Source organism: Melospiza georgiana, chromosome W, assembly GCF_028018845.1.
Source record: "Melospiza georgiana isolate bMelGeo1 chromosome W, bMelGeo1.pri, whole genome shotgun sequence".
Taxonomy (NCBI): Eukaryota; Metazoa; Chordata; class Aves; order Passeriformes; family Passerellidae; genus Melospiza; species Melospiza georgiana.
This window is the reverse complement of record NC_080464.1, coordinates 6,875,055-6,889,285: the sequence shown is the minus strand read 5'-3', so window position 1 is coordinate 6,889,285 and position 14,231 is coordinate 6,875,055. Positions and strand designations below refer to the sequence as shown.

At 45.9% G+C, this 14,231-nt stretch overlaps 1 protein-coding gene across 1 annotated transcript in view; it reads left to right on the top strand.

Annotated features, from left to right (window-relative positions):
- Positions 1-14,231, top strand: part of LOC131095431 (guanine nucleotide-binding protein G(q) subunit alpha) — a 202,154-nt gene that overhangs the window by 130,479 nt on the left and 57,444 nt on the right. The window lies entirely within an intron of this gene.

Genomic DNA, 14,231 nt, shown 5'->3' with positions numbered 1-14,231 from the left:
TGGTAAAATTTTTCATCTGGTAAAAAAAAACGATGGTTAAGTCAATGGAACATGGCCATACACATAACAAAAATCTGGAGATTTATCTGCATAGTAGCCTGAGGGTCCTTATCTAGCACAATCCTTTATATGTGATTGAGTCAAGAAAAACTTTAAAATACCTTGCTGATACAGTTTAGGCAGCTAGAGAGCTACTAGTGTGTTAATTAGGTCTGCTGAGATTGGCTCAAATGCTCTCTAATTACCATACATTTTGCTTCTGCTTTATCAGCCTCTCACGCGGGCTGTTCTATGTTAGGTCACGTGTAGGGGGGTGAGGGGCAAGGAGACAGAGACCACTCTCCCCAGATGTTCATGTGGCACAGAGACCTTTATTTTCCATGCCCTCCCTTATATAGAGGATTTAAAAGACCCAGTCCGGGTGCTCTCATTGGTTTGAACTCCACACCCCTTCGGGTCCTGGACCACTGAAATGGCTGTAGTCTTATGAGAGATCTGATTGGCCAAAACCCTTCTCACTCAGCCCAGGGGCTGGAAACATGGCACCAACATCTCACCCTTTGTTTTCTATAAATTTTGATTTACGTTATAGCTGCAGCATTTATGTCCAGGACCCGATAGGGGAGAGCTCAGGTAAATATGCCACAGGCATTAGGCTTATAGGTTACAGATTGCAACTTTTTTTTAAAAGCAGCAAACCATTTAACCAATGAAGAAAATGAAACCGTCTGTAAGAACAAGAATCATTCAACCCTTATTAAAGAAAAAAAAAACAAAAACAAACCCAACTGGAAAACTAGGAAACAATCTGTAGACAAGGAAAACAGTTTGTAAACAGAGAAATAATTTGTAAACAGATTGAGTCTTTATGTGAACTGTAGTCCCAGATTTCCATGAGGTAGTCATCAATCACTCTGATCACATGGCTCTGTGATGTCTGCTGAGGGTTTATCAGGAGGGTGCTGTCTGTGGTCCTGAGCAGGACACAGTGCAGGTCGGATGCATCTGGCAGGTACCCAACATGTCTCACGGTCTGTTGGAACACATACATATCCCCGACCCCAAGTAATGAGATCCCAAGGACCCTCCTATGTATTGGTAAGGAGGTTGTGTACCATTACCTTGGGTTTGGGCAATTGAACATTGCAGGATGATTGTAGTGATAAGAAGTGATTTAAGATAACTGGATTCTAATACTTTTAGGTGATTCAATGTGTATATACCTTTAGCTATTCTGCTTTGTGGAGTCTCACCACACATACCTCCCTTCTGTTTATTAAGTATATTTTTTAAGGCACCATGTGCCCTTTCCACTATGGCTTGTCCAGTTGGTAAATGAGGGATATGGGTTTGGTTTGATACACCCCAGAGTTGTAGAAATTGCCTGGTTTTCTGTGAGATGTATGCAGGGCCATTATCAGTTTTGATGGTTTGGGGAATGCCCAAGGATGCACAAGCTGATCGCCAGTGTGCGATGGCATCCTGTCCTCTTTCCCCTGTGTGTACTGTAGCCCATGTTGCTGAGGAAAAGGTGTCAATTGAGACATGGGTGTATTTAAAATGGCCAGATTCAGGGATGCGTGTGACATCAGTTTGACAGATTTGCAAAGCACGCAGTCCATGGGGGTTCACTCCCATCTGAAATGGTGCAGCGTGACCTTGACAGTCAACACAGATGCTAACAATATTATGAGCCTCTGTGTTTGACAGCTGAAATTGCCACTGTAATGCTCAAGCACCTTGGTGGAAAAAACTGTGTGATGCCTTTGCTTGTGCCAGCAAATCTGGTTTTGGTGCTGTCCAAGCATAGATAGCTAGCATATCTGCCCTGGCATTGCCCTCTGTGATAAAATCTGGTAAATTTGTGTGGCTCCTGATGTGTAGGATGTAGTACAGGTAAGTCCTGGCCTGGATGGTTAGACATAGAAATTTTAGCAATTTAAACAGTTGCTCATTATCAATCTCTTTTAGTAGTGTTCAGTCTAACCTTTGTGCAATGTCAGCCACATATGCAGAATCAGTTATGACATTTAGGGGAGAGTGGGGAAAACATGGAAAAGCCATAGCTACAGCCCGTAGCTCTACTATTTGAGGTGATCCACTCTTGTGTCCCTCCAATGTTTGCCACTCACTCTCCTCTATCTATGTCACAATGGCCTTTCCTGTTTTCCCAGAGCCATCAGTTAACACTGTAACACCCTTTAGGGGTGTTCAGCTATTTAGGGGTTTTAGAGTGTAGTTTCATCACTTAGCTTGAGTGATTTATGGCTTGGTAAGTGGTAAGTGATTTGTCCAGTAAAGTTTTGAAGGGTGCATTGCAAGGCTGTGCAGTTAGCAAGACTCCACTTGAATTCCTCTTGTTTTATAGGAATAATAATTTGTGCAGGGTCTTTTGCATTCACTTGCAGACACCTGTGACGGCATTTAATGATTAGCTGTGCAGTTAGCTCAGACACAGTAGGTGCCGACTTTTTTGATCGGTGAGGTAAGAATACCCACTGTAGGATGTGCAAAGGGTCAGGCCATTGTGTGTTCCACTATCCAATAATGCCCGTAATATGAGAGTCAGCAATGATAAAGAATATGGTGATACATACCTCTAGGCATATCCGGTGGACCTGTCTGTTTGTGATAGCTTGCTCTACTGTTTCGAGAGCAGCTTTTGCGTCTGAGGTTAGTTTTCTGGGGGAAGTTAATTCGGGATCCCCTTTCAGGAGGTCAAATAAGAGTGCTAATTGTGAACTATTTACTCCCAGATATGGTCTGACCCAGTTTATAGTACCCAAAAGTTTCTGTGCATCATTTAAATTCTCAACCTTGTTTGAAAATTGAATTGGCTGTGGCTGTATTGTTTTGTTCATAATTTTAAGTCCCAAATATTTCCAGGATGCTTGTTATTGCACTTTCTCTGGCGCCATCTGTAGCCCAAATGATTTCAGTGCTGGCAGCAGGTTTGGCTGAATCTGTAAGAGTTCCCATTTTGTTTGGGATGCAACCAAAATGTCATCCATGTAATGATAACAGTATGCCCCTGGAAACTTCTCTCATGGATGAGAGTGCTTGTGCAACATACCACTGGCAGATACTGGGACTGTTGCACATTCCTTGTGGAAGTACACGCCATCAATAACACTGTGCTGGTGCAGCGTTATTAATGGAGGGCACCGTAAAGGCAAACTTTGAGGTATCGTTTGGGTGCAGTAGAATAGTGAAAAAGCAATCTTTTAGGTCCACAATCAGGATGTCCCAGGAGCCAGGTATCATTGTAGGGGAAGGCATACCGCCTTGCAAAGCCCCTGTTTTGCGGAGAAAAGAAGAAACCTCACAACTTTATAAAAGTTGTAAAGCTCGGTATGTTTATTTGCGGCGCTGGACACATGCGGAGAAAACTCTCCTCAAAAAGGCATGCGTACCTCTGATAACTTCAGGTCTTTTTTTATCTCCCTCTCAAATACATATGCATACAGTTTCACAATAGATTCATACATATTCATTTTTTATGGGTCTCTTGTGACTTTTACCACTAGTTCCTTTTTATCAGAAAGAATTCCGAGGTCAGGCTGACTTGCCCTTACAGCAGTCCCTGTCTCTCTCTATCATCTTCTGTCTCCTCCCCTTTATCTCTGTCCTTCGCTGAAGTAACTTCACTGAGCTTAGGTCTTGCAGCCTGGCTAAATAACTACGATTTCTAACCACAGGCTCAACTCAAAAATGTACATTTCACCTAAATTAAAATGGATTTCTATCTTGCAAAATTTTCACTTTGCTTCAGCCCCCATGCCCTCCATCACTGAATTGATTCTTCTCAGGTCATGGAGCAATCTCCATATACCCGATTTCTTTTTTACCACAAATAAAGGGGCATTCCAGGCTCATAGAGGGTTCTATGTGTCCTTGTGCTAGTTGTGCTTTTACAAGTGTTTTTAGGGCATTTAACTTTTCTTCCTCAAGGGGCCACTGTGGTATCCACACAGGCTGATCTGTAAGCCATTTTAAGGCTGGTGTGGAACACCTTGCACCCTTCAACACAGCGGCCCCTGTTAAAAATCCCTTCCTACCCGGACCCCCCATGCAGACAGAACATCCCTCCCCTACAGGTTCAACGGTGCAGTAGTGATGTATGGCCATATTGTAGCCGTTTGGCCCTCAGGATTCTTTATCAGCACAGGACTGCTGCTTCAGCATCTGTGTGACCCCTCCTAGGCCAGCAATGGCAGATCCCAAAGGTGTAGTAGGCCACGATGGTGGTCACATGTTGGCAGAGATGATGGTGATGTCTGTTCCTGTGTCAACCATCCCACTGACCTTTATCTGTGAGGGCTTTGCCTTAGGCATCATCATAGTACAAACCATGTTGGGTCTTTGATTACTCACGATCTGAGTCCAGTTCACCTGGGGTTGCCCTGTGGATCCAAAGCCTTGATCTTCTTGCTTTCTAGAGTCTGTTTTGGGGATATAAGACTTAAAAGGGACAAGTTGAGCAATTCTAGTTTTTTCAGGAATGGTCTAATGGTGGAGTAGAGTTTGAAGCCATTGCATGTATTTGTCCAGCAAAACTTGTATCGATAACAATAGGGTACAATTATACCTTGCATTGTGGTACTGGACTTTCCAATTAACAGTGCACTTAATTCTTCCCCGATCGGCCCCCAAGTCTAGAGAGGGACCCTGTGTACCTGTGAAGTGCATATAGTTATTGTGACAGAGTTGGACACATCCATTCCAGTTGCTCCTCGAGTCCCTCTTGTGAGCTGATCACATAGGCTTGTGCTGAGGCGTGGGAAATTACTTGTGCCGCCAAGCGATTTCTGTCCTTGCTCGGTATCCTGTTTCCCCGGTTCTTAAGAAATTGACCATTAGCATGAAGTCTTGACATGCATACCTTGGCCACATGTCCGGTCCTTCCTCATCAGCTACAGCTGGTATATGCTCTGTTCTGTCCTTGAAACATCCCCCGTGGAAAGGACTTTTGGGGACAGTTTGCTCTCAGGTGGCCTTGCTGACCACACTGGAAGCATTGAGGTGCTACCTTTGCAGCTGCTGTTATAGAATCTGCTTACATAGTCATGTTATGAAAATTGGATCCAACCTTAGCACAGGCATTTATCAGGTCATTTAGTGATGGGTTCTCATTAGGTAACAGTTCTACCACCCTCCGGCAATCCTCATTGGCATTGTCTTTTGCCAGCTGTAAAATTAGCTGATTTCTGCACTAACAATTTGTTTTTCCATTGCATCTTGCAATCTCTCTATGATTTTTAAGTACAGTTCTTTGACTCCTTGCCTTATCTTTGAGTGTGTTTGGGTCAGGTTTGTCATGCTAGCTACTTTGAACAGTGCTTGCAGACCCAATTCCTTTACTTGTGCCAGTATTAGTGGGTGTAATCTGGCTTGGAGCTTCATATCGTCCACTGGCGTGAGACCCAGAAGCTGAGGGACCCTTGCCCCATAACGTGGGTCCTCCCATGGAATCTTTAGATTTTTTAACCCTTGTTTATAAGCACCGCTCTTCCATGCTGATTCAAAAACCATATATTGGACAGTTGTAAACATCAGTTTTTCTAGTTGCTTTATAGCAAAGGGAGTTATCTCCTCAGTGGTTAAGAACTGTAGCATATTAGCAACTGCAGTAGAACCCAAACCATGCTTGGCCACAAGTTGACACAGTTCAGATAGAGCTGGCCATTGAAAAGGGGTATATTTGTCAGAACTAGTCCCATTGCCTCTTATTACAGGATAAGCTCCTGGTGTCTCATCCTCTGGTTCTCCGTCCCCCGATATAGGAACATTAATGAGTTCTGCTCCCTCATAGTCTCCACTCATGACAGCAGCAAGCTTTGCCTTTTCCCAGACACTTGCAGGATCTGGCAGGACTGTCAGCAACAAGACGACTGTGGTATTGTCGTGGTGTTCTGCAGGGGGACGATGATACCTTGTGTCCCTTGCTGGCATGTAAGGCTGTAGTTCTGGTAGAGGCAGGGCTGAGGGGGTAGCTGCTCTGCTTCTGGGTTGGATGTCTGCGGGGGTTCCTGGTGGATGCGTTCCCAGACCCGCCCTTGGGGGTTAGGTCGGTGGCGGGACCACTCCCATCGGAGGTGAGGCTGTGTTCCACGGAGGCTGGCTTGGGTGCAGGGGCCCGCCCCCTGTCGCAGGCGGGGTCACGGGGGTAGGCACATCCCTCGAAGGTGTGGCTTTGGAGCCAGCCCACTAAGTCTCCGGAGAAGTTGGTGTTTCCATGGTGATGGGAAGTACAGGCGGACCCGGTGCGAATGGTGGGGGGGCGATGTCAGCGGCCACGTGACACGGTGTAATGGCTGCGGAATTACCCTTTAACCTGGGAGGACTCAGAGCGGCCGCATGGCATAGTGTCCCGTTGGGGTAAGAAGCACCCACAACGTGGTCTGTTCCCCAGAACGGGGTGGCATGGCATACCCTCCTGGATCGGCGATATATTGGCCCGGGGTAGCTGCATGGTGATTACAGCAGTCCGGACTGGACGGAGGGCATCCCGGAGCTACGGCGGCATCCCTCTCTCCACGTGGTCGGATTGCGCAACCGGCGCTACTGGTTCCCTGGGCATTGCCGACAGTTGCGGCTCGGGCAGCCCCCGGATGGTCTCCGTTTCCCGGGATTCCCCCACTCCCTGGGGCTGTGCGGTTTCCCACGATCGCTCCACAGCGGTCAACCGTAGTCTCAATGTAGCAGGGCACGTCTTCACAGCAGCCGGGGACAGACGGCTCCCGCGCAGGGTGAGACAGAGGAATGGTTGCGCTACTGCCCTTCCCTCTTTGCCTTTCATAATCTAATTGTTTTACCAAGTCCAGAATGAGCGTTCATGGTTTATAATACCGATGGCTGCATCATTGCCAAATAAGACTGCCTCAAATATATTTCGTCCAACCCTCTCCCAAACAGGCAAATTTAAAACGTCCTCTTCTGATATGTGCAGCTCATGGTTTTCGCACCACCTGAATAAAGCTTGTAGAGCTCGTTCATTGTGCATTATCCCTCTTCTTTGAAAGAAAATCAGTACCTTCATTACGGAGTTATCTGGTCCTGACATCTAAGCTCCCATGGTCTCCTAAGAGATTCCAGTCCACAAAAACAGGGCTAGAAACCTTGTAGCACTTTCCGCTACTTAGCAAAGTCCTGTTTTTTCACCGTATCGGCTCTTCCACTGTTCCCAGCTCCCAGGCTGTATTCCTCCGGTTCCAAACATCAATCCGGGCTCTGATGCCCTTGTAATCCGGCTCCCACACCAATTCCCAGCTCTTACACTTCTTATAATCTGGTTCTACACCGATTTCCAGCTCTAATGCTGTGTGTCCCCTTTGCTCTGTGCTGCTGAGTTCTATAACTTCAGGGTTCACCACGTCTTAGGTCACGTGTCAGGGGGTGAGGGGCAAGGAGACAGAGACCACTCACCCTAGATATTCGTGTGGCACAGAGACCTTTATTTTCCATGCCCTCCCTTAATATAGAGGATTTGAAAGACCCGGTCTGGGTGCTCTCATTGGTTTGAATTCCATGCCCCTTCGGGTCCTGGACCACTGAAATGCCTGTAGTCTTATGAGAGATCTGATTGGCCAAAAGCCTTGTCACTCAGCCCAGGGGCTGGCAACATGACACCAACAGTTCTATGCAATATGCTGTCCCATAGAGCTGGTTACCTTCACAGTCTATCACTTTTACTACTTATATATACATATTTTGATGCACAATGGTTCAAAGTACAGTAAAATCTCTCTTGTATTGCATGGATTCTCAGTGTCCCCAAATATAAAATATTGTGGTTTATTTTTCAATGGTAAGAAAGCTAAAAATCATAGGAAATTACATATAAGTGAAAATTTCTAGCGTACATAAGTAGGAAAAGAACATTTTAAAGCCAAATTAAGCTAACAATGCTTTCTGATTGTTTTAATTTTTAAATGAACAGCAAACAAAAGTAGAAGGTAAAACAGAGCTTTATTTATACTTTGAGTTTCTTATATTTGTATGTCCCAACTTTGATTCCATGATAGATGTAATACTGATTTCAAATTTGAAATTAATGCATATATTTTAATGTTTGCCTTAGAATAATACAATAAAATTAATAAATCTCCAAAGTAAGGAATAGGCATCTGATCTCACTTCAGATCAAATTGTACTGAATCTGTGAGAAACAACTGCTCACTTTGAAAATTTAGAAAGGTTTATTAAACCTTAACAGAAATACAACAAAGGACTACATAAGGAAAAAGCTGCAACACTGGGAACTACCCCTCATGCATACCACGTGGCCAGTTAGTCTTCAAGATGGATGCTCAGTCTTTTACACCCCTGGGGGGTTGCATCAGCTACCCCTGGCCCCTCCCAAAGTCTGTCAGTCAGTTCTTCTTTGCCATTTATCGGTGGAGACTGCTTTCTTGTAACTTGATTGGAGGTAAGGTGTTGCCATGCCGCACCCCCTAAGTAACAAGCTTTTCCATTCCCAACTGTCCCAGGTAAGGGACACATGTGCCCTCCTTCTTTTTTACCTGTCCTAGACAACCCCGGCTGTCTGATGGTATCAATACAGGGGGGAAAGGGAACTGTGGGGGACAACAGAGAACATCTAAACTACAATAACATAACTATACATCACTAAAGCTTTTCTTAATATTCACACAATAGTTATCTTTTAATTGTGAGAGCCAATCATCTCATTATCCATCTATAACAAATCTTAGTTTTGACCTAGTTCTAATGAAATCATCACCATAGCAGATCTTTGGAGTAGTATTAAAATAGTACAGCTCATTAATGAGCTATAGAAACACAATTTTCATACATTTTCTTGCAGAAGGGAAATATAGTAGTTGATTGGTAATTTTTAAAGCACAGCATATGTAACCCTTTAACAACATGATTTATTGAGGATTTTGTAGATTTTAATTATAAAATAATTCAGTTCATTTTATGGTCTGCAAAAATTGTTTTAGAACAAGTAATAAAACATTAGAATTATGGAGCATTATATATGAATCTTTACCTCAGCTTCTCTTATATTTATGCTTGCAAATAGAGTTTCTTTACATCTGTAAGTCCAGGAAAAGCAATTAGCAGAAACCAAAGAGGCATTATTTAAAAATACAGAAAATACAGTCCGCATGTCAACAATCAGGGTCAAAGAAACTTATCCAAACTTATCCTTTGATGCAAATAAGCAGACACTTCTTTATTCAGGGTTCCGGGGACACTTAGCAAACAAACCTCATCCATTTTATTTACTTTTTCTGCTGAATCATTGTGATATAAATTCTTTTGCATACTATGCATAACATGCCTGCTCTTAAATTTACCCTTTACATTGATTGAGTCCAATAGTTAATAACTTCATTAATATTCTTATCCTAAAACAATCATTGGTAATCTCTACTGAGGTCTACTGATTCCAATCCTTAATGTTAAAATCAAGATGGGAAGGGCAGTGGGTTTCCAAGCAGCATAATTGGAGAGCATGACAGTCTCCATCGCTTCTTGACTGAAACATAAGGGTCCAGTAACTTCTTAGCGAGATTTCTGTGGTTACGCATTCCAAACACATAATTCTTGATATTTCTATACTTTATACTTCACAATGTTCTATTTATAATCATAGCTAAACCTTTAATATAATTAAATTGATTATTTGATCAAAATATTCATGGCACACATGTTTAGGGATAAAACATCGTCCTTGTTTTAGCCAGGACAGGGTTAGGCTTTGCAGTAGGCGGGAGGGGGTGTGGCCAGGGCCCGGAGGTTATTCTATACCATCTCACATCCTTGTTGGGGGTGGGGGAAGGGACTCCCTTCTGAGGAGAAGGGATTCTTTTTGGTTGAGCAAGTGTGGCAGACGGGGCAGTCAGGATGGGGTAGCAGTCACATCGGGTTGGGCTATGCAGAGAGCATTTTTGCATGTGAATCACTCTCTTTCATACACTTTTGTTGTTAATATTGTTGCTGTTGCTGTTTGTTTTCTTGTCTCATTGCTGTTTCCAATAAATTGTTCTTATCTCAAACCGGGATCTTTACCTTTTGTGCCTCCAGTTCTCCTTCCTGGCCAGCTGTGGGGGTGGAAGAGAGGGATGGGGAGCAAGTAAAGAGCAGTGGGGTTTGGAGAATCTTAGTGGGAGAACTAAATTGGTGTTATAGATGGGTAATGAAATGATTGGCTCTCACAATTAAAAGATAACTATTGTGCGAATATTAAGAAAAGCTTTATTGATGTTTTAGATGTCCTCTGTTCTCTCCATGGTTTCCTTTCCTCCCTGTATTGTGACCATCAGACAGCCTGAGTTGTCTAGGACAGGTAAAAAAGAAGGAGGGCACATGCGTCCCTTACCTGGGACAGTTGGGAATGGAAAAGCTTGTTGCTTAGGGGGTGCGGCATGGCAACACCTTACCTCCAATCAAGTTACAAGAAAGCAGTCTCCACCGATAAATGACAAAGAAGAACTGACTGACAGACTTTGGGAGGGGCCAGGGGTAGCTGATGCAACCCCCCAGGGGTGTAAAAGACTGAGCATCCATCTTGAAGACTAACTGGCCACGTGGTATGCATGAGGGGTAGTTCCCAGTGCTGCAGCTTTTTCCTTATGTAGTCCTTTGTTGTATTTCTGTTAAGGTTTAATAAACCTTTCTAAATTTTCAAAGTGAGCGGTTCTTTCTCAGAAATGGGGTGTTTTAGGGGATATAAAGCCTCTTCACCCGTGGCCTAGGAGATTTCAGAGGAATGGCGCCGCTGCTGATTTTAGCAGGTCAAACAACTTCTCTTGGGACCATCGGTGACTGCAGGTATACCTGGGGACTACAAAGGACTATATAACGAAAAAGAAGAAGAAGGATCAAGAAGATTGTGAGTATAAGTGTGTGTGTGTCCGAAGTGTGAGTGAAGTCATTTTGGGACTGTGCTTAAGATTAAAGATCCTCATAATTGTTTTGACCAAAATATAGTTCCGTAATTCCAGTATATGAACGTGGGCTTCACATTAGTAATATACGGATCCATCATGGTCTGTTGAAGCTTCAGGATAATGGATGGTTGGAAGCAGGGCGGGACGCTTATGAGAAGAAGGGGGGGAACCCGGTAACTGGTGGGATGCATGTAGAAGATGGGCTGAAATGCGGTGGGCAGGATACGTAAAAGACAAAAGCAGGGACTCTCAGCTTGGTGGGATGCGTGAGATTAAGGGATTTGTAAGAGCTCAAAAGCACTTGGAAGCCGCCAAGTGGAGAGATACGGTGTTGAAGTGATAACGAAAATCATTATTCAGCAGTGTTTGCAGCTGCGTCGGATGCAGCGAGTTTAAAATAGCATCCATTTGAGGACAGCTAAAAGAGGTAACTTTCCAAGACCGCAGATGGTGGGAGGTGGGAAGGACATCAGCATTTAGCAGAAAATGGCGCTCAGAGGCGGGGGGGGGGGTATAATAAGGCCTCAATCTTGGCCTTATCATCGAGAGATGCAAGGTAGTGTGATGGTTTATTGGGGGGTCTGTGAAGGGTTCCAGCGACAGCTCTTCTTCTGTCGAATGGGCTAAAACAGCCCCTTTTTATAGGGTATAAGGGGATCCAAACTTGTCCAATAGTAAGGGTCAGGGAGAAGTGGCCTATGAGGTTACATAGATAAGCTGTGGGGGCGAGGGGTAGAAGACAGGAGCTTATTTTGCTGTCTCATCATGACTCAGCATTTCCTACTGTTAATCCTCAATCCTTCATGGAGCTCTCGCAAGCTCTATGGAGTCCGCTACGGGGTGGGGGCGTGGGTAGCGGGAGGGCTGCCGGTGTTGCCTTTTGCCAAATGTTTGGAGTTTCCGGACCGGGGACATGGTGCCGAGGTTATGCGTGGCACTGTTGGCTGTCACAGACCGGCCGGAGTGCGAGGTCCGCCACGGCTCCTCTGTGGGAACTGGCTGTGGTATTGGGACACCACGTGGGTGATGGTTCCCGGAGGCGGCGTGAGTGCTGCCGGCGGTGGCTTTCGCCAAATGCGTGGTGAATTAAACAGGGCCAGAGGAGACTTCTTCTCCTTTTTAATGCCTTTATTAAAAGTGATCAGCTCAGGATTGGGTGGCTCGACGGGTCTGCAGTGTCCGTCGTCTCTCCCAGGGCGACTCAGAGGAGGAGGATATGCACAGCTCTGTCCACTAGGGGCAGGGCTGGGGGATCCGGTCCTCGTGGGAGCCTTTAGGGCGTGATGTCACTGTCAGATGTTAGTTCGGTCCGAGTCTCGCTCCCCTCCCAGACCTGGCCCGGGGGATCTTGAAGACAGGGTGAGGAACGATTAAGGTTTCCAGCATCTCTTGCAGGCCCAGCACTCCGCTCCTCACATCCAGACATCACTCCAGTCTCTCAACTCTTATTTGGCTCCTTGTTTTTGGGGTTCCTGCACATTTGGAGTAGGGGTCCCACAGCATTCTGGTCTTGGGAATCACTTTGCATAACCCCCCCCCCTTCTCAGGTGTCTTCCCTATTCTGAGAAAGGTACAACTTAGCCTCGGGCAAGGCTCTGCTAATACAAAAGGAGCAATTAGCCACAACGACCCGTGATTACAATAACAAAACACACAGAACTTCGGCAAGGCCAGTGATCTGGCTGCCTCTTTGTAACTTTTTCTCACAAAAAAAATATTAACCGAATTTTTGTTCATAACTCGTGGGGTTTACCAGCCAGGGACCGCACGGGCCCGCATGGGCGGTAGCAAGCCAGGAACGTCTGGTTTAGTGGCTTTCAGCAGTTCTGACCCAACTGAGGGTGACCGCGGCCATCAGATGCACTGGAGCCCAGGACTGCCGGTAGTAAAGGCTGCACTCGTGGACCAGGGGAGTTTAAAGGCACAGGACAATTGTCGCCGAGTGCCTTTGAGCCTGGCGCTGCCGGGTGTGGAGGCGTTAGAGCTCAGAGTCGCGGGTCCATCAGTGCGGGCTTCCGCTTTCGTAGACCGAGAGATTTAGAGGTGCGGTGCCACCAGGGTAGTGGGCGGGCTCAGTTGTGTAATCTTGCAAATCACAGCAGTCACCAGCCTGGCGGCTGTGCCGCGGGATGTGTTCCTAGTCCCCAGGCAGCAGGTCTCGCTGAATCCCGAAGCCGAGGGAGAGGCGGGACATGTGACAAATCACTGTAATTGAGCTGCCACAGCCCGCGGCGACTCGGGACTGCCAGGGTGGCGGGAGGCAGCTGAGCCCAGTGGGGCTGGCCGGGGCATCAAGCTGCAGAACCCCCCCCCCCCCCCGAAATATACATCAGCGTAGAGCCGCATGAAAACAAGAGCAGCACATGAGTGGCTTAGCAGCTGCTTCCACTAGTGTTCCAAGAATATAATTTGCTTTTACTTTCCAAGAAGAAGGCAAAGCTTCTTCTTTCTTTTTCTCCCTTTTATCTTCTTTCTTTCTCTCTCCTTTTCACTAATCAAGGAGACAAGTTCTGTCAAGGGGACTAGTAGTCATCTCAAAGCACACCCTTTTAGTTAAAAGGTAAAAGGTATTGAAATAAACAGGGCTAGGAGACTTCTCCTTTTTAATGCCATTATTAAAAGTGATCAGCTCAGGATTGGGCAGCTCGGCGGGGCTGCAGTCTCCCGTCGTCTCTCCTAGGGCAACTCAGAAGCGGAGGATAAGCACAGCTCTGTCCATTAGGGGCAGAGCTGGGGAATCATGTCCTCGTGGGAGCCTTTAGGGCATGGTGACCCCATCCGATGTTAGTTTTCTCTGTTCCTTCCTGCCCGCTCCCGGTTTCGGGACGACTCCCATGCTCAGGGCGAGAGGGGCTCCGAAGGTGTTCAGCATCTCTGCAGGCTCAGCACTCGGCTCCTCACGTCCAGACATCACTCCAGTCTCTCAACTCTTATTTGGCTCCTTGTTTTTGGGGTTTTCTCCATGCGTTTGGAGTAGGGGTCCCACACAGCATGCTGGTCCTGGAGTCACTTTGCATAACCTCCCCCCAGGTCTCTTCTCCTCACTGTTCGGGAAGGTCCCCACCCGTCACTGTCTCGGAGAAGGGCCATTACCTCAGCCAGGGCTTTTACTAATACAAAAACAACCATTAACAACAACGACCCGTAATTACCATAATACGGGCAGCAGCCCAGCAGTAGTGGTAACTTTTTTCTCACAGAAAAAAATCAACTGAATTTTTGTTCATAACAGGTATCCCTTAACAAAACACAACGGTGTAAGTGTGAAAGGGGTAGAGAATATGATGACCTATTTATTTACTCTTTGAG